A 27,188-nucleotide genomic window follows, 5' to 3' on the forward strand; every position below is an offset into this window, starting at 1 on the left:
CTGATAATGAATTTATCACAGAGTGAAAAGTGGAATTTTGGGGATTTTACTATAGGGGTGTAGGAGGCAAGATGGAGGGATTTGGGTATTGTCTTGTCCTTCTTCCTTCTTTTTCCTAGTCTCCATCTTCTGTGTGATGTTGGCACTCTTGGATTGGTTTAGAATAGAAGCAGACGGTTTAACATAGGTGATAGGTATTGGAAAATAATGGTAAACAAAGTACAAGTAGTTTTTAGTATAAAGAGCACTGCCTCAGGGCAGTGCAGTGTGCCTCGGACAGACCTGCTGAACAGACCTTTTCGGGTCAGAAAAAGAATGTTTTAGATAAGAGATAAGTTTATTATTTATTTATTATTATAAGTTTATTATTTAGATAATAAACAACCTTGAAAACCAGAGCCAAGGAACTCCAACTCTTTCTTCAACCATTGGGCTGGACAAAAAGGACTCTTGGGGTCATCCTGACGGCAGGAAACCAAAAGCCCTCAGGCCAAGCTGAATGAAGGGGTCACGGTGAACTCCAGACTGTAAGATACATATATATATGTTATATGTATAAAAGTGCATAGACACACCAGGGAGGGAAATCCATGTACAATTAATCCATCTACAATTAATATAGGAAGGATTCCTGTTAAAGAGCAGTCAGGCAGGCAATCTTTCTGGCGCTGCATGTTGCCAGAACATGTATCTGGATTTGGTGTTGGGAACAAATATCTGAGTAGATATATGTATGTTTTATGTGTATACTGTGAATATATGCAATGTTCATATAGAAGCTTCTATATATTAGGGATAGACCATATGAAAGAAAAACCTGTCATTTATCTTTTTGACATACTGCAAAACATTTTGGTTGGCATTTTGGTGCATATTCTAAGTAGTTGTGTTTATCACAGTAATAACTGTTGGGGTACTTTATCCTGCCAGAGGCCTTTGACAGCTGGACAACATAGATGCGTAGTGTCCTGGCTGGCTGTAAAGGATTTTAGCAGGCTCAGAACCATGCTGCTGCAGCAGGTAAGTGCTGCTGGGGTGTGAGGCTGTGTGAGAGGAGCGTGGGTTGTGGCTGGCCAGCGCTTCTGGAGTCAGCAGCTGTAAGACTGGTTTCCTGGAACACAGATGCAGGAGGATGAGAGAGAGCAGAGGTGGTAGTAAAATCAATGGGCTGTGTTAGTATGATAAGTGATAATGGAAGCAGATCATCCAAATTCAACCTCAGTGAATCAAAAATCCAGCCTTTATGTAAGACAAATGTAGTGTGTAGGAGAGGATCTCCTTTGAGCTTCTGTCAGCACCCCCAGGCAGTGCTCAATCCATTCTTATTAGTGAGTGATTTTGCAGCTCTGCCAGCAGTTGATTTTATTTGAATAACACCTGGATCCTTACATCTGAGAATCCCTCAACAGTAGCAACCACCTTGGTCTTCCTTCACTGCCCACCCTTTCTAACACTGTGGGGAGAATCCTGCTTTTCACAGTTGATGCCCTTTGAAACAAACATTCTAGATGTTTAGGTTTTTTTTTCCTTTTCTTGAGAAAATCCATAGCTGCAGTCTTAGTACAGATTTCCCCTCTGTCTTGCATGTCTTGATGTTACAGTAAATCCAGTTATAAGCTTGCAAAACTACTTGTCTCCTCTGGGCTTAAAAAGTATACAAACACTGAGTAATGCTATGCCATAAAAATGTCTACAGTTACAAGAAGAGGACTGTACCACCCCTGCCCTATTGTGAAAAATGCAGTGAATAGGCATCTCCTTCTGCTTTTGGTGACACAGGAATGACCTAAATTACTTTTGGGCCAGGGACTAAACCTGCAGAGAGAAGAGAAAAATGACCATGATTTAGACATGTTTCTAGGGGCAAGCAAATGTTTAAACACTTAAATAGATACAGCTTCATCTGCAGCTAATTACAGGCTTAAAGTAAGTACCCAGTAAGGAAGGGATGAAGACAGGGTCCTAATTTGTCCTAAAGCCCATAAAGGGTTTCTTGAATGCAAACAAAAAAGGACTTCAAAGGCACATTGAATGAAGCAAATTATTTATATCTATATAGGACTCTGCTTATCAATATCCCAAACACTTTTGTATTCATTATTTGATGGTAAGACTCAGGATCTCACAGTGTTATCAAAATTAAAAACTGTATCACGAGGCTCAGCCTTTAAAAAGGACAAGCTGTGACAAGTTAGTTTTCTATATAATGAAAGCGAGAAGAAAGATAGAACAGAGTAATACAGATGAAATTGTAGAGTTACAAAAGTGACCTAAGTCTTTACTTAGTGATTCCCAGTACAGGACAAAAAAAAATACTTAATCCTTGTCCACAACTCACTAGTGTTTCTTTGAAAATATGAATACTTCCTATGAGAAAGGAAACAAAGTCACAAACCAGCTGCTAAGTTATAAGTAGCTACATTTCATCCTGTTTACAGCACAGAGATATAATCCAACATGAATTTTTATTGCAAGTGACAGTAAACGGACAAAGCTGCATGCCATTTGTCAAACATTAGCTCTAAAAGATGTGCCAGAGCTTGTACTGGTGCATGAATGCTGGAACCATGCCCTTCCCGTGTGCTTGTCCATGGTGGTCAGCAGAGTATCCCTCTCATTATGCTAGAATGTCACTTTTTACACCAAACTTTTTGCAGGAAGACATCGATTTTTGAACAAAAGTACACTAAACCACTAATTTTTTACACTAAAATTGACAGAATTTGTGAACAAAGAAAGGAAGATTTTGGTAGGTAGGTTTGGTTTTGTTTCCCCACAAAAATGGGGGAGGGTATTAGGAATTTGGTGCATATGAAAGCAGATGAGACTATCACTTCTAGAGAAAATGCATCCACTCTCTTTCTGGCATCAATCCAATCCAACACACCTTGAAATCAATGTGAATTATTTCATTGACTCAGTGTCTGCTACACCAGGCTCTATGTACCACATAAGAACACACATGGTTTTAAAAGCATAGGAAGAAGGGCAGTTTGAACTTTTTCATCTTCAGTATAACAATCATTTGTGGCAACCAGCTGTCTTTTTCCAAGGACAAGACCTGCTTCTGCCTGTATCAAAAAAAAAATACTTTAATATTTTGCGTTAAAAGAGCCACAAAATTACAATTATCTATATTACCATTTTAGATGTCATTGACCTTATTAGTCAATGTTTTATTAAATCACTTTGCCAGCCCCCATAATACTTCCTCAGATTGCCAAAGGATGCTAGCAGCTATCATGAGGTTAGTTACATTCACTTCATATTTTGAAATTTGTATTCAACCACAAAATCATGAAGTTTAGTATTTTTCAGATAAGATTCTGAACTGTGGTTATACAGAAGAAAAATTATTGCTGAAGAAAGCAGAAACAAGGGTTCACTTTGCAAATTCTGTTACTTGTAGGGTGAGTGTCTGCCAGCCTGCTTCAGGGGAAGGAAGTCAGAAGCAGTAAGGAGATTTTACACCTTCTCATCCTTCTGTTAGTAATGACAGGTTCAGCACATTTTTTCAGAGATTTTTGGATGTCTGAAAGACTGAGGGAAATTACCACTGCCTATTTGGAAAAAGCTCTGTGAGGTTTGTTCCACACTAGACCTAATTGACATGCCAGAGCTTGGAATGATGAAGCTGAAAGAGTCCTGATCTGCACACAGTACAGCCTTCTTTTGCCACACATGGAGATTAGACTGGATTCACTGCACATACACTGCCATACTTTTGTTTGAAATTTCCATGTGATTTAGGGATCCATAAGTAAAGGGTGCAAAAACTAATTACACAGAGCTGGGTTCAGAGCAAAGCAATACATTTACGTGTTCTGACTGAGCATAGAAGAGCAGCTGAGTGTTGACTACACCCTCTACTACAGACATTTGAAGTTAGTGTTGGCAGCACAAGATACCTTTGGCAGCAAATGGTCTTCGCACTATCAGCAGAGACATGGTAGTTTGGATATTGCCTATGGCTTCATGCCCCAGGAGAGAGCAAAAAAATCTTCACAATTTCTCATAACACGAAAAAAATTAAATTTAAAATAACTGTAAATGGGATTACTTACCTAGTCTTTGAAATTTTTCATTGTCAAAACTGAGACTAGTTAAGTTTAAGAGGCTGAGACTAGGCAGTGGATCTAAGCTGAAATTATTACACTGGAAAAAAGAAGGAAAAGAGATGTTGAAAAAGAGATGTTGAGTCATGGCACAATGACCATCACTAGGCTAGATAGAATGTCTTCAAGCAACTTATTATTAACAACAATAATAATGACAATTCAAGTACACATACTTTTATATTTAAACTACCATTTACTGAAACCGACTCTTATTTTTTACAAGTAAATACCACTTATTAATATAGACAGTATATTAACTTCCTGTGTAATTACTCAATCTCAATCTTGTTTCTAGAATGTATATTTTTAGAATCTAGATACACTACCAATATCATAATTATATATCATAATGACCCTAATATTATATACTTAGTAATGACATGTACCTATTACAAATTCCATAATTAAAATGTTTTAAATATAGAATTGAATTTTTCACATAAGAGCTGCAGACCTCAAAACCTAATGTGTGTATCTTAAAAAAGGCAAAAGTAAATAGGGAATTCCTAATTTTCTAAACTGGGTTTTTACGTTTGGATTATTACATAATTCAAATTTTATCTATTCACTTAAATACTGGCCTAATCTTAAAAGATATCAAAAAACAGCTGCTCTTTCTTACTTCATCAAGCAAGGCAACCTACAAAATATAAAGGGTTTTTATTGTACAAAAAAAAAAAGTTACAATATAGATTAACTGTCAATGTGTTATAAATGTTAAGTAAAGCATAAAATTGAGATCCTAAGGTCAACATTGTTGATATCATCTATATTCTAAATTTATCAAACTGAATTTGAATGTCTGTACCATTATTTCCCCAGTCTTGCTTGAAGCACCCATCTTAGTTTTTAGTGTTTTATTCTATAAATGCTATGAGTTCATTTTGTCTTATTTCACAAGAAAAAAATTATTCTGTAGCAAAAAATATCAACATCCTACAGATGTTATAGAAAAGTGATCAACCCTTTTACTCAGACCTTCTTCTCTTTGGCTTTCAGAAACTCTGGAATAGCTGTCAGAAATTGGTACATGCAAGGATACAATTGATAGGGACTGCCTTGTGATGAGCTGGGAATTGAAGGAATAATGTTTTAACCCTTTCAGAACCTGGAAGCATTTCTGCTAGTTGATGTTTCCCAGTAGTATGTTTCTGTAGTTGATGTTTCCCAGACAAGACCCTCATTAAAGCAAACTCTCTTTCATCTCTCCCATCTCTAAATACTTACATTAAGCACTGGGACCAAAATTGACTTGTTTTTAAATGTGCCCATTAACAACTACCTGTCCTGAATTTTGGATTCAGGCCATCTGTGCGTAAAAATTGCAAGGTTTTTTTTTACCTTAATGGTCTAAGTTCAGAAACATCAGTGTGCTGCTTTTACACAATATACCCTATCCAAATACTTCAAAAGACAGTTAAAATCTGGCAACTTCTTATACAAAACATTTTTTATTTACATATTATGCCTTTTGATGACAATTTGTGAAACATATACACAACTTCATGGCTGTACTTCTTCAAAAATACAATATGAGCTTTTCAATGAGACAGATAATATCATTTGACCTGTTTTAGGATGAGTTGAACACTGCATTGACCGCCCTAATTTTTCTCCCTTGGCTATCAGTGACTCATTCAAACATAGCTGTCTAAATTTTAGATGTCCCGTAAAGGACAGATAAATTCCACAGTTCATCTATTTAATGCAAACAGATGTATTCAAATGCCTGACCAAATAAGCCCATTATCAAACAACATGGAGTCTACACAGTTTATCAGCTGCAAGTATTTTAACAGAGAAAAACCTCTGAGCTTTGACAAGTTAATGTTGTGAGTGAAGAAACAGGTGTCTTATTTTACATGCCAACTACCGAAAGATATGAGAAAGTGGAGCTTTAACAGATATCATTATATAAAGCAATTATTTGAAACGTCCAGTGGTGCAGTGTATGTGAAAGTAACTTACTCCAAAATACATCCATACCTGTCTGCTCCTTCAAGTATACTGCTATGGTTTTCTGTGAGTTTGGAGGGCATTTGTAGGTTTTTTCCTATTTTTATTAACAAGGCAAGTAAACCAGTTTTTGTGGATCAAAAACCATCACTTACTTAATTACAGGAAGCTTTGTGTACAATCCAGAGAAGCTTTTGATTGCATCCATAATTTTCTTTGTATGTCAGAATAGGCACATTTAACAGTCCTAGTCAAGTAGATTAAGCTTCATGTGTAGGCAATTGTAGAATTAGGACCTTGCAGGTTTGCTTCTTGATCTAGAAACTGCCTATTCAATTCACATAGAACTGAATCAGCAGTCAATGAAATTAGTGTTTAAATTCTGCTGTCACTGAAAACTTGGCAGCCCAAGGGATGCTGATAACACAGTTCCAGACCAAGCACTCTGGCCAAATCTACTGAAGTTTTTTAGCCTGTGCTATCTATCTTTTCCAGCTCCCTACTTAGTGCCATTGCATCTGACTGGCTAAAAGTCCTTGCCTTTTCCCCCACAGCATGCCTCAGTGGCTGGGCAAATGCTTGTATCCTCTATTACAGAGGAGGAAGAAGGCAGATGGACTAAACAATGCAGGCATCTAACTTTGTTTCTTCAAATTGTCTCAGAGAAAAATATGAAAAATAAGTTCTGAAAAGATTTCTGAGATTACCTAATTTATCATGCTGTCCCAGCCCAGCATCAGTCATACCTCAGTCATTTTTATCTGATAATTCTATAACTTGTATCTTAAAATCCTTCTTTAACTGAAATTCCACAGGCTGCCAAGACAATTCTAGTGCATCACTATCTCTCATGTAAAAAGATTTTCTGAATGAAATCTTTGTAAAATTTTAACCCTTTTCTTTCCTCCCCTATGGAAATGGAGAACACTTTATTGTCCTATTTTTTGTATCAGTCTCATGTCTTTGAAGCAGAGATATCTTTTTGAGCAGACATTTCTTCACTTCTTTGAACATCACATTTTCTACTTTTCTGCTGATGTTATGATTCTATGAACATCTCTCAAGTGTGGCAGAACTCAGACTTGGATGTTCCAAGCTGATTAACTAGAGTTTTCTTTCAGCTTAAATATGCAAGTATCCAGTATTTTTTAATGATACACTTACATACCTAAGCTGTGCTGCTATTTACATGCCTCAGTGTCTCAGATCAAAGCAATCAGGTTCTTGTAGAATTAAGTCTTGAGTGAGAAATGAAAATCAGAACTTGTCACAGTAATAGCATGAAAATTGAGACAAACTATATAATCGGGTACAAAGATATGTTAACTACTAATAGAATATTAATAATAGTTCAGTATATCAACATCTTAAAATCAATCCCTGAAAAACTCTTCCCGTGAAGAAGGTGGTCTGAAGAAGAGAATAAGAGTCTAGATTATATTCTCATGCAGTTACTATAAAGCTTATATACAGTCATTCAGAAAGGAGATTCCCTGGAAAACATGAACTCAACATCCAGAGAGAGGCTTGAATGCTGCATAAGAAATGTGTTGACTCTTAAAAGAAAAACTGCACTCAACTATATAATGGATACATCAACTAGAAATTGCTAGAGAAGGCTGTCTCTGCTGCAAATAAGGAATTATCTTACAATACTGCGCAGAGCATCTATTCTGGAGGGTATTATATGAAATTTAACAGTTAAAAGGAAAGCTGTTATGTGACTTAAGTCAGAGGACAAAGGTTCTACCAGCAGTGCTCCCCAAAACCTATCTCATATGCATTATTCAGAATCCATCCTTGATAATGTCTATTCCCAGCATAAGATAATTGTTGCAAGTATGTATGATAACATTTAGCACAGAGTGATCACAGCTTTGGAACTGCAACTGCTCCCAAGGCTGTCTCAGAGTTCACAACTGTTTCTCTTCAAGGACCAGGTGGATTGTTTATACATATGATGGACTGCCTTCTTTGAGTAGCCTCAGTGGCCATTCATGCAAACTGAGATCAGATAAAAGCTACAAAGGAATAATGGAAAGGTCAGTTGTAACAAATCTGTCAGGGGAAGAAAAGTCAGTACAATTCTGAAGTGCTTCCAGGAGTGAGAGTATAGAAAACCAGAATCATAGAGTCAGAGAATATCCTGAGTTTGAAGGGACCCACAAAGATATCCAAGTTCAGCTCCTGACCTGGCACAGGGCAGACCCTAGAACTACACCATGTGCTTGAGAGAATTTTCCAAATGCTTCCTAAACTCTCCCAGGCTTGCTGCTGTGGCCAGTTCTCTGGGAAAACCTGCTCCATTATGCAACCACCCTCTGGGTAAAGAGCCTTTTGCTGATATCCAACCTAAACCTCTCCTGACACAAATTCAGGCCATTCTCTCAGGTCCTGTCACTGTCACCATGGAGCAGAGATCAGTGTCTGCCCCTCCTCCTCCCCTCATGAGGAAGCTGTGAGGCCTCCCCTCAGCCTCCTTCTCTCCAGGCTGAACAGGCCAATGGCCTCAGTCACACCTCACACAGCTTCCCCTCAGGTCTCTTCACCATCTTCGTAGCCCTCCTTTGGATTCTCTCTAATAGCTAAATGTATTTTGTGTATTGTGGCACCCGAAACTGCCCCAGCACTGGAGGTGAGGCCACCCCAGTGCAGAGCAGAGCAGGACAATCCCCTCAATCCCCTCCCTTGCCCAGCTGGCCATGCTGTGTCTGATGTCGCCAGGACAGGGTTGGCCCTCCTGGCTGCCGGGGCACTGCTGCCTTGTGTTCAACTTTCTGCTGACCAGTCCTTTTTCCCAGAACTGCTCTCCAGCATCTCATTCCCCAGTCTGTCCATACATCCAGGGTCACCCCACTGCAGATACAGAATCCTAAACTTCATATAGTCATTGCCCATTGTCTGGATTGAAAAGGTCTCTTTGTGAGGCCCCTCTGCCTTGAATGGGCTCAACAGCTCTTCCTAATTTAGTATCGTCTCCATCTATTGTGCAAAAAAGGGCAATATAGAAGAAATCTATCCTAACTCTAGAAAGGTAGAGGCCAACCAAGTTGTTGGGTTTTTTGTTTGTTTTTTTTTTTACACCGAGATATGTTTAAGGGATAATAATAGAGGCCTTATGATTAGGTGGCAAAATTTAAATTCAACTACTGTTCTTGGTCTTCGCCACTTCTTTTTCTTGAAATTGCCACCTGTCTTGTTGTAGCTTATCACCAAGAAGACTGGACAGTAGGTAGATATAGATTTTAGGTCACTTTTCTTCATTACTTTGATAACAACTTAAAATATTCACACCCAAAATTATTTGCAGGTAATAATAAAAATATGAGGGTCATAGAAACAGAAATACTAAGGCTGATAAGGTTTGTACACTTTCATCAGTATGCACTTTATTTTAAAGGGCCCATCCAAAATCAAGATATGTGGAGGTGTTTATAAAGCATGGAATGTTATGTTTGGTTTGTCAGCTGATATAAATTTTAACAATTTCACTGGAATCCATGCGGCTACACCACTGTGTATATACCAGCTGAAAATCTGAGACATTGGTCATGCCTAACCATACATTTATTAATGTGGATAGCAGACACTGCAGGGGAATAGTATATCTCTCACCTAACTAGGTTCTTAATGACATATAACAAATACACAGATGTGAGTACGTTTAGAAAAAACTGCTCAGAATTGTTATCTAGTGCTTATTTCCAGGACTCAAACTCAAGCTTTCTGTTAGGTTCAGAAGGCAACAGAAGCAATTGAAATCCTGCTGTGGATGAAAAGCAGATATGATCTTTGGCTTTTAAAATGAGACTCTGAAAAGAGTAAACTGAGATTTGATAAATTAAAGAGAAATTTCTAGCTCCATCTCCCAAACCCACGCTTTTCTGTCTGCACCAGGTCTTCTGTCTCCTTTATTAGCCTTGATATATCACAGAGTTGCCAAGGAATGTTGAGGAAAAATGGCTGGGTTTTTTGGTTTTGGGTTTGGTTGGGTTTTTTTGTTTGTTTTTGTTTTGGGGGTTTTTTTGTTTGTTTGTTTGGTTTTTGGTTTTGTGTTGTTTTTTGTTTTTGTTTTTGTTTTTGTTTGGTTTTTTTTTATTACAATAATCTATTGATTTTCCTTTTCTTGGTTTTTTGGTTTTTTCAGTTTAGAAATACACCAGTTATGAAACAGGATGTATGACACCAACTCAAAATTCATAATCTCCTATGTCATTAACTGACCAAACTGCATTACAACTTCTGTGTTAGTAGGCAGGTCTACATAAGCATGCCTTTAAGTGATGGATCTTGAAATTTGTCCTGGCATGGGGTTAAGTACAAAACATTATGATCCACTGTACATTTCACTGTACATTAAGCTTGCCTAGAAAGCAGTCCGTATTTTAATGTTCAATTATATCCTCCTAGGACACCACAATGGACTGCCAGCATGTGTTCCAGGAGAGGAAATTAAATATGCACAGAATGCTTTAAAATATTCAGCACTTTAGGAAAAGAGAGTTGCTGGTTAGAAAATATTTAGAAAAAATATTTGTGGAAACTTTATTTTATCAACGCAAAATTCTTACTTATAGATACTCTAACGGCCTGCCCGGTACTGAACTCAAGGTGAGGCAATATGTTGCAGAAGAAAACGCTCTTCTCTTACGCCTCAATTCTTAACACTTGAGGAAAAATGGAATAATAGTAACGAATTGCTGATCTACTTTGTTTCCTTCAGGTTTGTTCTACAGGTAATATAAACAGCCTTTCCACTGACCAGGTGTCCCTGCTAGTGACTTTGACTTCTGCAGAATAGGAGAACGTGTGGTGTCCACAACAACAAACCAACAGCTAGATGGTACCAGTGTATCAGTGTCACACCAATGGTTTATACGCATCTGGAGTGTTCCCACGTGTCCTCTAAAATCACTTTGGTTGCTTTGGTCCTCAATCCCCACTTTTATCACACTAGAACTTATACTGGGAGTTTAAGTAATATATAAGCCTGAAGAGATGGAAGAAAGGATATTTCTTTAAAGATATTTGACATTTGGATCTGATTTTTATTCATGGGCTTGACATATTTTTGCAAATCTGCAGCATTATTAGAAGAGCCATGACTTTGTTCTTGAGCCCTAGCCCAGTGTTGTCATGTCAGTTCTAGGGAAGTGATGGGTGTTTGTTGGTTATTTAAAAGCATTTCTTGAGGGTTGAGAGAAATTTAAGCTATCCATATAAAAAGAGCTTGATCCAATTCCTTTAGAAAATCCTTATATGCTGATGGAAAACATGTCATCTAGATATTCTAGCAAAGTGAAAAGCCCAGAGTTTGTGTGTAAAATGAGGAAGCCAGAGGGAAGGTTCCTTAGGACAAATTTGGAGAGCAATGTCTATGTCATTGTGGTGTGCAAGTCAAGACAAGTAAAACCACTGTTGATACACTAATGTGAAGGTAAATGAGGAGTTTTGGAAATCATGATAGGGGTATTTGAGAAACACTGAAGATATTTCTCAAACACCTGGGCATGGTGTAAAGAGACACATATGTGAGTTTTCAAAATGCAGTTTTTATTGAAAAGAAATTTTAATGGAAAATTTTCACACTAACTCAAGATTATTGCAATAATCATAACAGAATTTTAGCTTTTTAATCCCAGGCAGTGGGACCGCCAATGCTGCAATGAAAGATAAATGTGCCTTGACAGCAGAGCTATCAGGCTGCTTGATTTTCTCTTTTGATAGGTTTATGTTTCATGCCAATCCATCCAGCTCCACTGTGCAGCATAGTCACATTACCTTTATAACATAGCCTGCTGCCAGCCTAAAAGTGCTGAAGGAATATAATGACCCCTAACTAAAGGAAGCAAAAATACGTTAAGTGTGAGGATGGACAAAGATTTTTTAAGATTTTTGTTCTTCTTTAAATGATTTTATCTAATGGTTCAGATATTCAGATCTCAGCCATTCTGATGGTTACACATTTCCCTGGGGGGGAAACATATGCTCAGTACGCTCACCTTGGGGTTTCCCACTTACTCATTGCAAGAATAAAGAAAAAGCTCTCTGGGAAAATGTCTCTAAGGAGTGAGATCTCTTGGTGAGTGATTCACAACAGAGTACATTCTTGAAAAAAAAAGCTACAGACAACAGCAAATATTAGAGCAAATGTTGAAGTAAATTCATAATTACTAAGTCAGATTCTCATCTCAGTTAATAGAAATGTACATTCATACTGTTTATTTGTGTGCTGAAGCTGCTTTGGATTTACTCCATTTTAATTAAGATCAGAATCTTACTCTGTTGGTTTAGATTTTTTAATAGCTAAACTGTGCCTACATACAGCAAACAGATGAATTCATTTCCGGCCCTGTTCATTTAATAAAAGCTTCAGCAGCCCTTAGTACCTTAATCTCACTCCTGGAATCAGGACAATGCTTTGGGGGTATACCTAGCATATGCTGCAAATCAAGTTATCTCACTCAAATGTAATATTGTAACAGCCCTGACTTCTAATAATCAGTGAACTGTAAAATCTCAGTGCAGGTTATCTCAAATGAAAATTCCAGAGACAGAAACAGTTTGGAGGTTAATGGGATTATCTGAAGTCTCAGGATGAGGGACTACAATATAACTTTATGCTGGATCTGCAATACTAGGACTAGCCAATTTGAAGTATTTTTTACGCCTCTCCTACTCTTGCTATTTCCCTAGGTTATATGAAATAATGTGAGACTTTTGACAGATACTCTAAAATTAATTCTGACAAGCCATCTGCAGTATAATATAGCTTCTTCCTCCATTTTAGAAACAATTCTCCTTCCGCAAACACTCACAAACATGTCTAGTCCCATTGCATAGTTCCAGCTGTGCTCAGCTATCCGAGTGGAATGGAACTCATCGTGTATCATAAATCTGAGTCACTACATGGTCTGATGGTCCTGAGTTTATTTTAAGGAGCAGATGATAACAGATGAGAAAAACAAGCAAGATTCAAAAGTAAAGCGAGAGCAGCTCAGAAGCACAGCCTAATAATCCTGGTTGCAGGTCATCCTCTGACTACCTCATGGCTTTGGGAAAAAGAGTCAAGTCAAAATTTTCTTCAAGCATGGCAGTAGAGTGTCCATCTTGGGATATCTGAGCCTGTTATAACTTGAAGGATCAGTTAAGCTGGACACACTTTAGGAATAAACAGGCAGACAGAAACCTGTGGCTAGAAATGGGCTGGAAAGAAAAATCAATTATTTTAGTTTAAAAACACGAAACTTGAAGCAAGGTTACCAGGTTTTCGTAGTAAATGTATCTAGTAATACATACTAGATACATACTTTTAGTGCGAAGAAAAAACAGTAAAAAATTGTTATAATTAGAATAGGATCTGGTTTGGCAAGAAATATCCTGTGAAGGTGAGAATAAGTGTCTGAAGAAGAAGAAAATCTTCTAACATGGATCAACTGCCAACAAAGGTAGTTTCCACATGATTGGTATCTGATGTCCTCCTTTTTTGTACCCCTCCTTCTCCTAATACCCAGTGCACATGGTTTCAGTGCCCTTACTTGTGACAAATGCCCAAGAATTGTGTCTGAATTCTAGATAAAAGAGGGGAGAAAAATACTCTCAAGTTCTACAGAAACCTTTTAAATTACAGTGAAATGACCACAAGAAATCAGCCAGTCACCACCTTAAATTATAAAAAACAGATAAGGTAAATTAAGTACTTTAAGGTAAAAATAAGTATTTTGTGGATGCCACAATGGATTTGAAGTAATGCACTAAAGGTTTGACACCAGAGACAACAGGAGTTTAAACACTTTTCCCTTTCTTCAGATTACATCTGCTGATTGATTACATCTCTGTCAAACAACAGCCACAGAAAAGGTCCAAGGCATACACTGAAAGCTCAGAGTTCTAGTACTACGAAGAAGTGTCCTGTAGTCCAGCCATGACTGGACTTGAGCACAGCTGTAGCAAACCTGCACACTAAGCATTTAAATCCACTGGTGCATTGGCTTCATCTGGGTCAGATAAGCTGGTTCTTATCTCCTGGCTTGATGGGCACAAATTCCAGACAGAGTTCTCAGAATCTTCAACCAGAATTATAGTATCTGTACTTAAGGGTACCTTAAAGCACTGCAGAATGAAAAATGAGCTGCTTTCTTCAGACACGAGCCTCCATTTCCTTGTAATCTAAAATCTAGGTAGGAAGGTGAGCTCTAACAAGCATCAATGTGAGAAACTGTAAGATAAAGCAAATGGCCACGTTACGGTACATAAAAACCATATTTTTTGCTATTAATTTCAGTGATGTAGGCAAGCTGAACTGTGTGCAACAGCCATTTCTCCCTTTCTCCTCTGAAACAGAAGCAGCGTGCGTGCAAATGTAAAGCTGGGATATGTATAACTTTATTTTCCGCGCTGTGCACATTTGCATTTTTTAGTAGCAGCCTGTTTGTCCTTATGTCTATGCAAGGCAAGATATCTCAGATGTCTCCAAATGTCCTCGCTGTGGAACAGGAAGCAGCATAGCTGCATCAACATGGCAGAACTAATCAGTCTGGGCACTGTGCCCTGCTGACGCAGCTCTCCTGTCTCCAGGACCCCAGCTAACATCTCTGCGAGGCACAAAGCACATGCTGCTGAAATTCAAATACTGTAGTCATGGGGACAGACAGAGAGCAGCAAGAGATAACCCGACCTTACAGGCTAGTGGGTCAGGCACATAAATGGGAAGGGGGAAATTTATCAAATATTATGCAATTATTATTTTTTTAATCTGAAGGAAACTGTGCATGTACTTCTCCTGGAATCTTCCCAAGAGGTTGTCCAAGCTATTAGCTTAGGATTAGTGTGCCAAGTGCTTTTTATGCTCTTGGTCATACCCGTTACATCTATACTGCTAAATTTAGCAGTGTTAGGACCCTTTCTTTGGCTCTGAGACCAGCAGCTTGGCCCAGATGCGTCCATGCTATGCTTCCAAAGTGTAGCTGCCTTCAGGCAGCCTACTGGAAATAGTCGCCAGTCTGTGCTTCCTCCAGGGAATTGTTCAGAGGACACTTGTTGACTCAGGTCAAAGTCATGCTGGGAAATATGCTATGAGTATGCAGCTGGTGTCTGAGCCCTGGAACTGGTTAAGTTGTTAGCATAGGTGCTGCATTGAAAAATGGCTGAAAACATTCAATGTATTTGAAGAGTGACTGTCCAGCTTCTGTATGGTAAGAACCAAGACCAATATGTTCACAGTAATTGCCACAAAACCCAGGGAAATCCAGACACAAAAGAGCAAATATAAAACCGTGAGTTCCTACCCTGAGCTAGACTCAATGCTTTCTGAAATGTGCCAAGTGCGTCTGATGTTCTTTTGAACTCATTACTTTTCAGGCTTGAGATATTGAGAATATATGAGCCAAGAATGATTCACACTGTCAAGGACCTAGAAAAAAAGGAGAACACAGGAGAATATAACAACAAACTGAGTTTGGAACACTATCACTTTTGGTCACAAGGGGAAAAAAAAAAAGAGGTTGCTTACACCATAAAAATTCTGTAGCACCGAAAAAAAAATTAAACACAAAATTTACTTTGTCTCCCAAGTGAATTTTTTTTCTCTTGTTCAATGCAGCATTTTTCTTTATAGCAAATATAAACACAACCACTAATAGACCTGCAATTCATTTTTCTTCAGACTCTATATGAAATTCATAAACAGGATTATGAACTAGATCTAAATTCTCTACCAACCTACTTAGTATAACAGAGCTATCTTTTTTGTATTCTTTTTCTCTCCAGTGGCCTAAGAAATCCTAACTTAAACCACCATAACTAAGGCTTTTATTTAACTCCATGATCTAGAATGCCATGGACTTTAAAGCATAAGCATATTTAATATCAGTTTTTAAGGAGACTCAATCTGCAGTATTCTAGTGCACCTGATTAATAAAACCTTTTCTGAGCAGCCATGTGTATTTTGTATTGTACAGAAGAGAGAGCAAAAAAGACCAGAGGAATCTCACAGGAGCAGCATAGGAACACTGATGTGGCATTGCAGCACTTGTTTGCCACAGGGAAAAGAGGAGGAGCACTGCTGGGAACTCCAAGCTCCCATTCCTCAAAGAGCAAAAGGAATTCTGGGCTTCTGGACAACAAATGGAGCCTCTGCATCAATGCAAATGTCCTTCACAAGAGCTTTGATCATGTTGGAGCCAATTTTGCTTCTCCCTCAGTTCAGACTCGATGGTACAACTATAAGATGATGTAAAATGATCTAAACTCATGACATCCTTGGTGGGCATATTCTGTGCTTTCTTCTGCATTCTTTGAACTTGTTTTATATACTTTTTTTGGCAAAGATTTCTCAAAATCTAAGCACAAATTCAATTGGATGGCAGAAATTACTCTCTCCTCACTTGCAGTGAAACCATAACAAGGAAGCCAGGTTATGAGGGACTCCCAGGCAGAACAAAAAGCAGCAAGGTTTTCTCAGTGCATTTAAGATGGCGAAAAAAACTCTCACTTTTCCCCACCTCTCTCTCTCTCACATCACATCACAGGAACAATAAGTTGTGGCACAAACTGGTATATCAATATATCCTTCATCAACCTGAGGTTGAAATACACCCAGATAAAACCTATTTTTAGCCTATCTTGGACACCAGCCAGAATGAAACCAGCAAGAATAAGACTGCAATAAATGCTGGTAATGTAAAGCTGTAGACAGGAAAAGAGCACCTGAATTCATATGACATGAAGGTGCCCCTTAGTGAATCCATTTGGAGAATATTTTAATTATGGAGTCATCTGCATTCTTGTCATTGGTATTGTCTTGTTTAGACTTAGCCTTGGTTGATGGTTTTCAGCCCACCTTATATTGCTTTGAAGTTGCTAGGCAAGAAATACCTTTATGGAGCCAAGGACACCCCCTGCCAAAATTACAATGGAATATAAGCTGCTTTTCGAGAGCCTGATTATAATAAAAGCGTTTCCCAAGGCTGTATCCAGTTCCCAATACCAGAGCCCCTGATGCTGCACCAAACATGGACCTACAGACACATACACCAACATGTTTGAAATAAGAAGCCCACTTACAAAAGGAAGGAAAAGAGATCCACCTGGCCCTGCTTTCCCTTTTCCTACTTGTACGGTCCAGCTTGGTGTTTCTAGACACAGGTTGGTGTTTCTCTACATGTCCTTGGCTGTATTTGCCTTTCCTGGCAGCAGGACTACACAGCTTTGCTATCAAGGCACCTTTGCAGCTCCAGAGTGGTCCCCTCCTGGGGAGGGACATGGCAGAGGGATTTATCATGGAAGAGGGAGGTGCTCTGAGGCAGCTCACAGCATCCAGAAACTGCTGTTATGAAACTGGGCATTTGATTTACTATTTTTTTCAAACATGAAGGTCCAGCTTGTCCAAAATGCTCTCTCTGACAATAACCAGTACCAGATGTCCAGAGGAACAAGACTAACATGGGGTAATTAAAGTACACACTAATCCTTGCACTTCTTCTTCATGATAGTTAAGATTTGAATTAAACCCTGAAGCATTAATTTCTTTTCCAAAACTTTGTAGTATTAATTTTCAGAGCTCTAAAAATTCTTGTGATACTTGGTTCTTCTTCACTGCTTGTGAAATTCTTGGTCTCAAAAACATCCTGAGACAATGAGTTCCAGGAGTATTGTTATTTTATGTCCTAATTGCATCCTTTCTAATTCTAACTTCTCTTCAGTTTTCATTAAATCCTTGTTTTGTCTCTTCATAATTTGATGGGGAGACAGAAAGTCCTGATCTGAATTCTTTCAAGATTTATCATTTCATTTCATTTTATATACTTTAGGGGTTTTTTTTTTGTTTTATTGTTCTGCTTTCCAAATAATTACACTATTTTTAATCTCTGCTCATGTAAATCATTGTCATGCAATTTCTCAACTCCTTCCCACAACTCGTATTCAGCAGTAGCATTCTTGATTGTCTAGTGATACTTCACAGATAGTCACAGACCATGTCAGACAACACCACTGATGTGAATGCTCTGTGTTTGCCCTTATATTTTACAGTGTTTCAAATTCATATGCAAAAATAGGATTTACTTAAGCTACTTTTAATTTTTATTTTCTAAATAATAAACTCATTTGAAAAAAATCTGATTTTACTAACAAAGTAACATTACAGGCACAATATGCTGTCCTCTCTATAAAAAGAATAACTTCTTAAAACAAAATTTTTCAAGGACTGATACAGGCCATTAGTAGCGGAATGAAAAAATAAGGCAGGAAATATCATGTCATTATTGCAAGTCAGGTATTGGTCACTAAAATCATTTCATTCCCAAATACACCTATTTTAAGCAGCAAGACAAGGCAAGAGGACAAAGATAATGGGCAGTTCAATATGATGGCATGGATTGAGCTGAATGATTTTCAGCTGGAATGCATTGATCTCAGAAAGCATTAGAGAACTCAAAGTCCATCCTCTTTACTCATCTGTATGAGTCATCCTCATTAAATTCAAAGGATCTCAGAACATCTGTGTAACTGTAAATTGAATTTTAACACTCAAATGAGCAGTGACTCAATACAGCCTTCTATGCCTGATACCAAACCTGGCAAGTGAAGAATTGCCTAAAACCAATGAAGCAGTACAGAAATTTGACTTAGAAGTGCCAGACTCAGTATATGACAAGTTTACAAATTTATTTCCCCTAGATTAATAAACTACAGCTTTAAATATATTTCAAGTATAATAAATTTTGTACAGCAAGGATTAAACTTTTTGTTTTCTCAAAGATACAAGCAAATAGACACCATACAAAATGTTAAATAGAAATATAGAGACAATGAGAATCTAAAGAAAACTTTAGGACTATTGAAAGATGACCAATATTTTCAACAGAGTCCATGACATTAAATGAACCAGAAGTTTGACTTTAACACTCATCACATTTCAGGGTTGATTTATTGATGAAAAAATTATGTCAAGTAAGACATAAATGCAAAAGATGTTTGTAGTTTTGAGTGTTATATGCAACATTAAAAACATTTGTAAGTGTCAAAGGATCAGATTTGTAAAAATATTTAGATCTAAATATCAAAATGATGATACCTTTCTCAACTCTGAAATGAAAGAAAGTTAAGTACCAAGAATCCCTCTGAAAATGTCATGGTTTTGACTGGCATTTTTTGTTTGTTTGTTTTTTGGTTTTTTTTTTTTTTTTTACCCAAAGACCTTTACTACCTTGTCTGTTAGAAACAGAGCCACACTGGTCTTCAGTTTGTTGGTTTTTCTTTTTTTTAATGGAGCTTTTTTTTTTTTGTAAAATGGAGCACCTAGCCAGCTTAATTCATACAGTGCATTGCATATGCACTCACTACTTTGACCTTGGCTTTTGGTTTATCCATGGATGAGGCATATATTCTTGCAACCAGCAAAGCTCAATTCCTGGCTCTATGCGTGCAAGAAGTTAAACAGTGGAAGGGAGCACTCTGCATGCTGGAATTCAGTCACCTGCAGTTCTCAGATGTCAGACCATCCCCAGGCATGATATGGCTTTCCTTTCCACAGAGACTAAACCTGATTTCAGACCACAGACTATTTCCTTTAGGCATTTTGAACACAGTCACACCACTGCATGAGGTGAGTACCATGGGCATGAGCTTTAGGTACAGGGTGCCACAGAAGTGTCCCGGGTACTGCAAGGTGCTGGGCAAAACTCATGAGTGATAGGATTGTCACAGTGAGATTAGAAACCACTGGTTTGCTGTTTTTTTTCTACTCCTCCTATCTGAAATTCATTTATAACCAGTGCAAACCGTATTAGTAGTCCAGCAAAATGTGATTGGCATCCAGTTCTCTCTGCTTTAAGAAATGTGCTATAACCAGTAGAGAATTGTGTGCTCGCTGCACTGTCCCTTTTGCTACCTGTTGTTCTCATCATCACTGCAAACATGAGCAAGCCCCAACTCATCAAGCAAGGTATGGGATCACTGGATGGAGGAGGGAAGCTGATTTATATTTCAATCACCCCCAATAGTAGAAATCTTCAAGGCTCAAATTTCTCACCTCTCACTTCTTCCTGTGACCACTGCCTGACACTCCTTCTGCTCTTTCCTCTGTACTCACTGTCCTGTGTCTACTCAGAGCATTTCTGGGTGCAGGAGAGCTTCCCATGACCAAGGGTTTCGATATCCTACTGAGGGCTTGCTGAACTGCAGCAGAGCAAAAGCAGCATTTTCGTTCTTAGTTCCTTAAACTGGAACTTCTCCATACATACTACTACATATTTAAGCTTAGGCAAGGACAAGCCTTTGTGGTGCTGACTGAATTTACTCATCTCTGAGCAGGGCACTTGCTGGAATATGAACAGCTGCAACCCCTCTTTTTGCTTAGACATGTAGTTTTCAGGGAACTCCATTTTCAGCACTAGAGTTTAGGGTCTGGCTGTAATGCAGCCATTTGTAATGTAACTCTTATCTTTGCTGTGATAGCCAGAAATCTGTATTCCTGGCTTGTACGCCTACATTTGGTTGTCCTCCAGCATTATCCTTTGGCTTCTCTAGTTCTATTATGTCAGGACCAAGTATTTCAGAAGGGACATTGTGACCTTGCTGTAGGGTTTGGTCTAAGAAGGATTTCTGTATTTTCAATTATTGAAAGCTCCCACTCCAACACCGACTAAGAAAGCTGTTGTCATAACGGCCACTTGTATTTTGTAGTGTTTCTTGGTAGACTGTCATATGTAAGGCTGCATGCAAACAGAAAATGTAAAAAACTATTTTAGTGTGGCTCTGAAAAATAAAACTCTTTAATTCTCCTGTTGCTAAAAATGTGAAAATACAGAAAACTGCATAGTGATTTTGATGTCCTAGCAAAACTCTACCCCAAAAAAACACCTATTCAGATATAGTCATAATTTAATTCTGACAGGAAATGCTTTTCAGGACTCATTCATGCTTGAAATTATTCAGTTTTGTAGAAGAAAAACTCTGTTTATTGCAAACAAGATATTTCCTCCTTTTTTAACTGAGAAAACATGTTGTTTGTTTTTAAAAGGGCACATTTTTTTCTCTGTCATTACACATGCCTTAAACCATGGAATGAACATTTTTCTGACTGTTTTTTTTTTTTTTACTACAAAGTCAGTAGTGATGACAAAGCCCTTTCCTACATAATAAAATGTATTAGAAAAGTTACAATATCTGATGCAATTAAATAGTTAGAATTTTAGCAGTATATCATAATTTACAGCCGCTAATGGTAACATTGGAAGACACAATTCTGTCCACAAACGAATTGAAAATTGGAATATTTTTTCTCTGTTGGGTCAAAGATTCTCTATTTTCTCTGTTGGGTCAAATATTGCTTACTGGGGGAAAGTACTTTATACATGCATTGTCATTAACTCTTTCACTTTCCATAATAGATTTTCAGATACTTTGTCACTTTTAGGAAAATTTTGGAATTATGAGGGATTTGTTTTGTCATTGTTACATTCACGGGAATTGAAGTCTCCCTACATAGAAATAGTTTGCCCTCAAATACCTTACTTCCTATTTTGCTTGCTGTGTACTTTAGTTAACATAGTTATTCTGGCCTGATTCAGCTATTTTCTCTGCAAAATGTTGACATTTCAGAATCCTAAACATCACTAAAATGGTGAAACTTTGCAAGAGGCTTGATATAGTTTATCTGCACAAAAATATAGTGTACTAAAAGCTGCAATGGGTGCAATAAAAGGCATTAAGGACTCCCCATGCCATAATTTTCTCCAGCCATTAAAAGTCTAAAAAAGTTTATATCCATTCCTAATTGAAACACTGGAAATGGAAGAATAAATTACATAATTTAAAAAAACATTGGAAAGACTGCAGGAATTAACTAATACAGATCCTGATGGAAATTCCTTTCAAATTTATTGCAAATGAATGAGTAAAGAGCTTTATGGCTGAGGTTTTTTAACATACTCCAATTGAAATGCAATGAAACTTATGATTGTTAGGAAATATTTAAACAATAGCAAAACTTACAATAACCAAATTATCCACTGCAATCACCATATATAGAGAAAGAAATACATTTCCAAATTATTACTATTAAGGTAAAATGTTGACTGTGTCTTCTCATCTGTGTTTGTATTCATGTTTTCCAGCCAGGAAAGATGACAAACCTATGAAATCTGAAGAAAAACACTTGAGAAGTGGTATCTTCTGGGATCTTCAGTCCCACACATAGAGAAGAAAATTGAAAATTCCACTGAACATAGAAGTTTATGTCACCTGAACACTTAACACAAGGTTAGTCCAACAATTTCTGCCATTATTATTTCATATAGCAGGTCCCACCTTTATTACAACCTTGCTGAAATTGCATCCTGACAAAACAAACCCTGTGATGTTGCAGTTGCAGTTTTTAGATCTGTGGAGCAGAATTGGGTTACAATAATGCAGTCTGGAACCAATAAGAGATATAAATCACTTTGACTCTATAGTGCTGATTGACATAATTATGTGAGAGAAAAGATAGAAAAGATCTATTAGGTCATCTTGTCCATTCCCCATGATACATTGTAATGTCTCCAAAGAAAATGTCATTATGTCTTGTGACAAGGACCTGGCTATTACTAACGCTATTCATAATTGCTGTGGCATTTTTCATTCTCTTGCTTGGGTATTTTTTTCTGTGATCTGATAATAGATGCCTTGCTCTTTTAGAATGTTGCCAATACATGCAATATGGTTGTATAAAATGTAATAGAATATCTGATTGTCAAACAAAATTATAATGTATCAAGCTATGAACTATTTTTGTGTGACCAGTGTTAAAATGTTACTCTAATAAAAACAGAAACAGCAAGATTGTTCAAAATTTAGGTACTTGAGTCTAATCTCACTTCACATTATACAAAACAGAAAGAAACTTCTAATCCTTCCTGTTGTCCATTCCCCATTATATGGAATCAAATTTTTCAGGGCTTTAGGACTGAGCAGGATTTGGGGATCTGCACCCTGCATGCAGAACAAAAAGTTTAACTACTATTCTATATTTTCTACCTAAAATTTAAAAATAACCTTTTTTTTTTTTTTTGTTCTTCTAGTGTTGTCTACTCTGTCCCTTTTGGTGGTTGCAAACCCAGACACTGCTACAAAAATCACCCTAGAAAATATTGATCAACCTGATGTTGAGTTTGACAGAAAAAATTTTTGCCAGTGAATCACCCAGCATTCAACCTTTGGCCATACATCCTTGTATGACTTGTTATACTGTGCACAGACATGTAATGCCAGCAATTCCACATGGCTCAGGAGATGAGACACAGGTCTGGGTCTTGGGTTCAGAATTCACAGCTCAATTAACATCCTACCTGCCATCAGACAAGTCACCTACCTCCTTCACACAGATGTTTCATCTCTTAATTTATATATTCCTTCTATTTACCTTGCAAAGTTTACATCAAAACCACGGCCAGTCCCTGGATAAGGTGTGGGTTGGCACTTTCTCCTCTCTTGCCCCAGCCACTGCTTGCTGTGGTTCTTAGGGAGAGGAAATAGAACCATGGAATGGTTAGGGTTGGATGGGAACTCGAAATCACTTAGGTCCAGCCCTTTTTCCATGGGCAGGGACACCTTCCACTAGACCAGATGGTAGAAACACATCCTCCCAGGCAGGGATGAGTCCATTGCATGTTCCAGCTGATATCCTTGTGGTGCCAGCTGTACCTCTGGTGTGAAGGGACGTGCAGATGACATCTGGCTGCAGTTCAGCCCATCAAGATGGTAGTCCCTGGAGTTTGGTACTGCACTGCACTGCAGATAACTTACAGACCTTCATAAACTGATGTTTTTTGATCACAAGTTCTTCAACACAACAGTAGGAGCTACAGTGCCCCTGACCTAACTGGATTACCAGGAGTTTTCCAAAGAAGCTGAACAAGATTACTGCTGTCATTTTTCTTTGTAGTCTGCATTATTTGTTATTTGATCTTTTTCACTCCCTGATGTAAATTAGAGAGATTTATACATTTTATGTGAAAAATTTGATGGATTTCTATGCCAATTTCAGTGAACAAAAATTTTCTAAGACAGTTTTTGGTTTATATTCTCACCAAGCAAGAAAGCATAATGAGCATAAATTTAACTGATGATAACCTGATAAGGCACTATTAAGTACAAAATAGAATTTTATATTAAAAGTGTGCATGCATTTATGTGTGCAAGATCTTTATTAATACTTATTAAATAATTACTAGATTCAGCTAAATTAATTGATAACTTATTTTAGAACATATTTTACAAAAAAAAAACATTAAGAATGAATCATTAACAAGCAATGTCACAGCTAGCTGTTATAACAAATTTTGTAATGTAGATTTCATTAAAAGTACACACATGCCTGATTAATATATGAATTCACATGGTAACATAGCATCTTTTAAAGTACAATAAACTCATTAAATAATAATCAGTTGTACAAACTGATATAAAAAGACAGTCTGAAACTGGAATGTAATGCCATCTGTAATGGAGTAATCAGTCTTGGGCTAAGTAGTTTGGGAAATACAAAGAACCACATAAAAGTAGAGAATACAACATGAACACTTTGTCTAAAATAAGTACTAAAAGTTCATGCATAGATGTCATCGTTAAGAGCTGAATTAAGTTATGTGATGTCTTGTTTCTTCATCTTTTTCTAAGCAACAGAGAAAGTGACTGAAGACAGCAGACAAGGGAGGAGCTCCACATCTCCAAGATGCCACTTGGGAGAACATCTCTCCTTCTACTGACTACCCAGAAGATCTGTGGAGATTATTAGATTGCTGAAATACACAGTTTAATTACTTTGCACAAATCAGATGCTGTGATTTCTCTACTAATCATCAACTGCCTGCAGAAATTGCTCCTAAACCCACTATTTACCTAAGTACACATGCTACTTTGGAGCTATTTTGCTTTGAGGTAACCATGCAGACTTTTGAAGACACGTTTTCTAAAGCAAGCTCTATGTGCTGGCTCTAAAGCTCACTTTTAAAAGCTGCAGTCAATTTTATCGGTTGAATTACTTTGAAGACCAATTTTTATGAAGGATTCTTTCAAACTCAGGCTGTTAATTTATTACGTGCTGATCAGTAATATGAAAGAACTCTGTGTTTTGGAAGTTCAGTAGTTCTTAATTATGAACAGGCTTTGAAGCACCCAGCCATGCATGAGAGACTTCCTGATGCCTCCTTGTCTCTTCCTGCAGCCTGGGCTCTTCCCTCCAATGCTCATATTGCCTGGAAGGGTTTGCCTTTATCTTGGAGATTTTCTGAATCATCTAACTACTGAAAAATTCAGAGTACAGAATGTGACAGATTCACAGTGCGATTTAATATGACACATCATATCCTGTGCAATAATACAAAATCAGGGAAGGTTAATCAATATTTATGTCAGAGCTAGAGGACTCCATGTTGTGTGTCTTTGTCCTACCTTCAGCATAGAAATTAACAATTATCCATTAGAGATACAGAGCCACTTTCTGATCCTGCAGTATTTGACTAAAAAGCCTGAGAGCATGTCAGTGATGCCTGATGCATTAGCAACAAACGTGGCTACAGGCTGTGGGGGAATTCTCTCAGAAATATATATCTGAACAATCCCAGGTTATAAATCACTGAGCAGCAAACTTCTTCCATTGAAACTATCAGTTAATGGGGATCCTGCAAAGACAGAACAAACTGGTCTAGGCATCTTGGTTCAACTGAAAATCAATTAGATTTTAAATGACACTAAACCACAGTCTCACAAAGTGCAACACTTTTGTTTTCTAACTTGCAGTCTGGTGTTGACGAAGCCCTGGATTCATTAATTATATTCTATGCATCCAGTATAAGGTGGTTATCTAAGCTTCATGTGTAATTAGCAGAGAAAGAAACAAAGCCCAAAAACCAATATCCCTCTGAAAAATCTCTTTGTTTGCAGTGGCTATAGAGGTTGCTTTTATGAAGTGCACTACTTCTGGACACCACAGATGAGCAACCTTCTCTCTTCTTGCCCTTTTTTCTAGGTATGTCAGGAAAATCAAAATTCATACAAATCACCTATAATGGAATGGTATGTTTCAAAGAAAATAATTTGGCCAATGAAAGTAAATTTCTGAAATGAGATGTGATGTCAGGATCCCACCTAAACCAGGAACTCTTAGAGGAGGACAATGGGGTCAGAAGTTTTCTTTTTGTCTACCATATTGCTTTCCTCCTGCTACTTTTCAGCGTGTGAGAACTGTTAGTCCTGCACCAAAGGACTTGGATCCTACATCTGAGCATTTCCATCTCCTAATTGTTTTCTGACTTATAAAGACTGTAATAAATGTGAGGGATTCAAACATGACAGAGATGAATGCTGTGTCACAATTTGGCTAGATACATATTATAGTAACTATGAAAATATTCCCTCTGGACAAACTCATGCACTTCTATGAGTTTTTCCTTTCTTTGCTTGTCTTCCCTGCACCTCTACCTCTAAGCAGTCAAAAAGGAAAAGACTGAGGAATAAATCTTTTCCTCACATATTATATTTCTTTTTAAAAATATTTTCCAAAACAATTGCATGAATTATTCATTACTTCTCTTTCTTTGTTCCTATTAATATCAGCTTCCAGAGTTCTGTTTAAGATTTTTTTTATCCAGTCCTTTTGGTGCTTTGCTCATTTCCATTGATGGGGGTGTTATTTATTTTGCAAATTGAAATGCCTGCAACTAAACTATTAATCCTAGGAAGACTTTGATGAAATTATTTCATTTCTCAGAATAGTGGAAATGCAAAAAAAAAAAAAAATCTTTCACCTCTCCGAAGAAGGTTGCAATGCTTAATGATTTTCAACATGCATTAGAGAGCTACAGTAAACTAGCTAGAAAGAATTTGTCAATATTTGCTCCAAGTATGGGCAATGCCTAGAAATACTGAATGAAGCAAGAAATCCATGTGCAGCCTTTAAACCAAGGCCATGAGACCCAGTATTCCTCCATATGGATGAGTGCCATAATCTCTAAGCTACAAGGTCACCATCCATCTCTCTTTCTGTCTCTTGGGTGGGGGCATAAGAGGGGCAGCTAAAGAACTGTGAATGATATTTCACATAGAGGTGTACAGTCTTCCCTCACTCCCCAT

General features: G+C 37.6%; 3 long non-coding RNA genes across 4 annotated transcripts; 2 read left to right on the forward strand and 1 right to left on the reverse strand.

Moving 5' to 3' along the window:
* Positions 1-400: 400 nt before the first annotated feature.
* On the reverse strand, positions 401-8,997 carry LOC135296027 (uncharacterized). 2 transcript variants are annotated; one of them, XR_010358084.1, is made up of 3 exons: positions 6,230-8,997; positions 4,065-4,155; positions 401-525 (listed from the first exon to the last, which is right to left on the reverse strand). It is a non-coding gene; the product is annotated as an uncharacterized LOC135296027 (long non-coding RNA). The 2 variants fall into 2 exon arrangements; XR_010358083.1 differs by lacking the exon at positions 401-525 and adding an exon at positions 1,000-3,071.
* LOC135296028 (uncharacterized) lies at positions 8,532-26,915 on the forward strand. Its single transcript, XR_010358085.1, has 3 exons — positions 8,532-8,709; positions 22,197-22,337; positions 24,735-26,915. It is a non-coding gene; the product is annotated as an uncharacterized LOC135296028 (long non-coding RNA).
* Positions 9,171-11,706, forward strand: LOC135296029 (uncharacterized). Its single transcript, XR_010358086.1, has 3 exons — positions 9,171-9,306; positions 10,485-10,685; positions 10,798-11,706. It is a non-coding gene; the product is annotated as an uncharacterized LOC135296029 (long non-coding RNA).
* Positions 26,916-27,188: the final 273 nt, after the last annotated feature.

This window comes from Passer domesticus, chromosome 3, assembly GCF_036417665.1.
Source record: "Passer domesticus isolate bPasDom1 chromosome 3, bPasDom1.hap1, whole genome shotgun sequence".
Lineage (NCBI taxonomy): Eukaryota > Metazoa > Chordata > Aves > Passeriformes > Passeridae > Passer > Passer domesticus.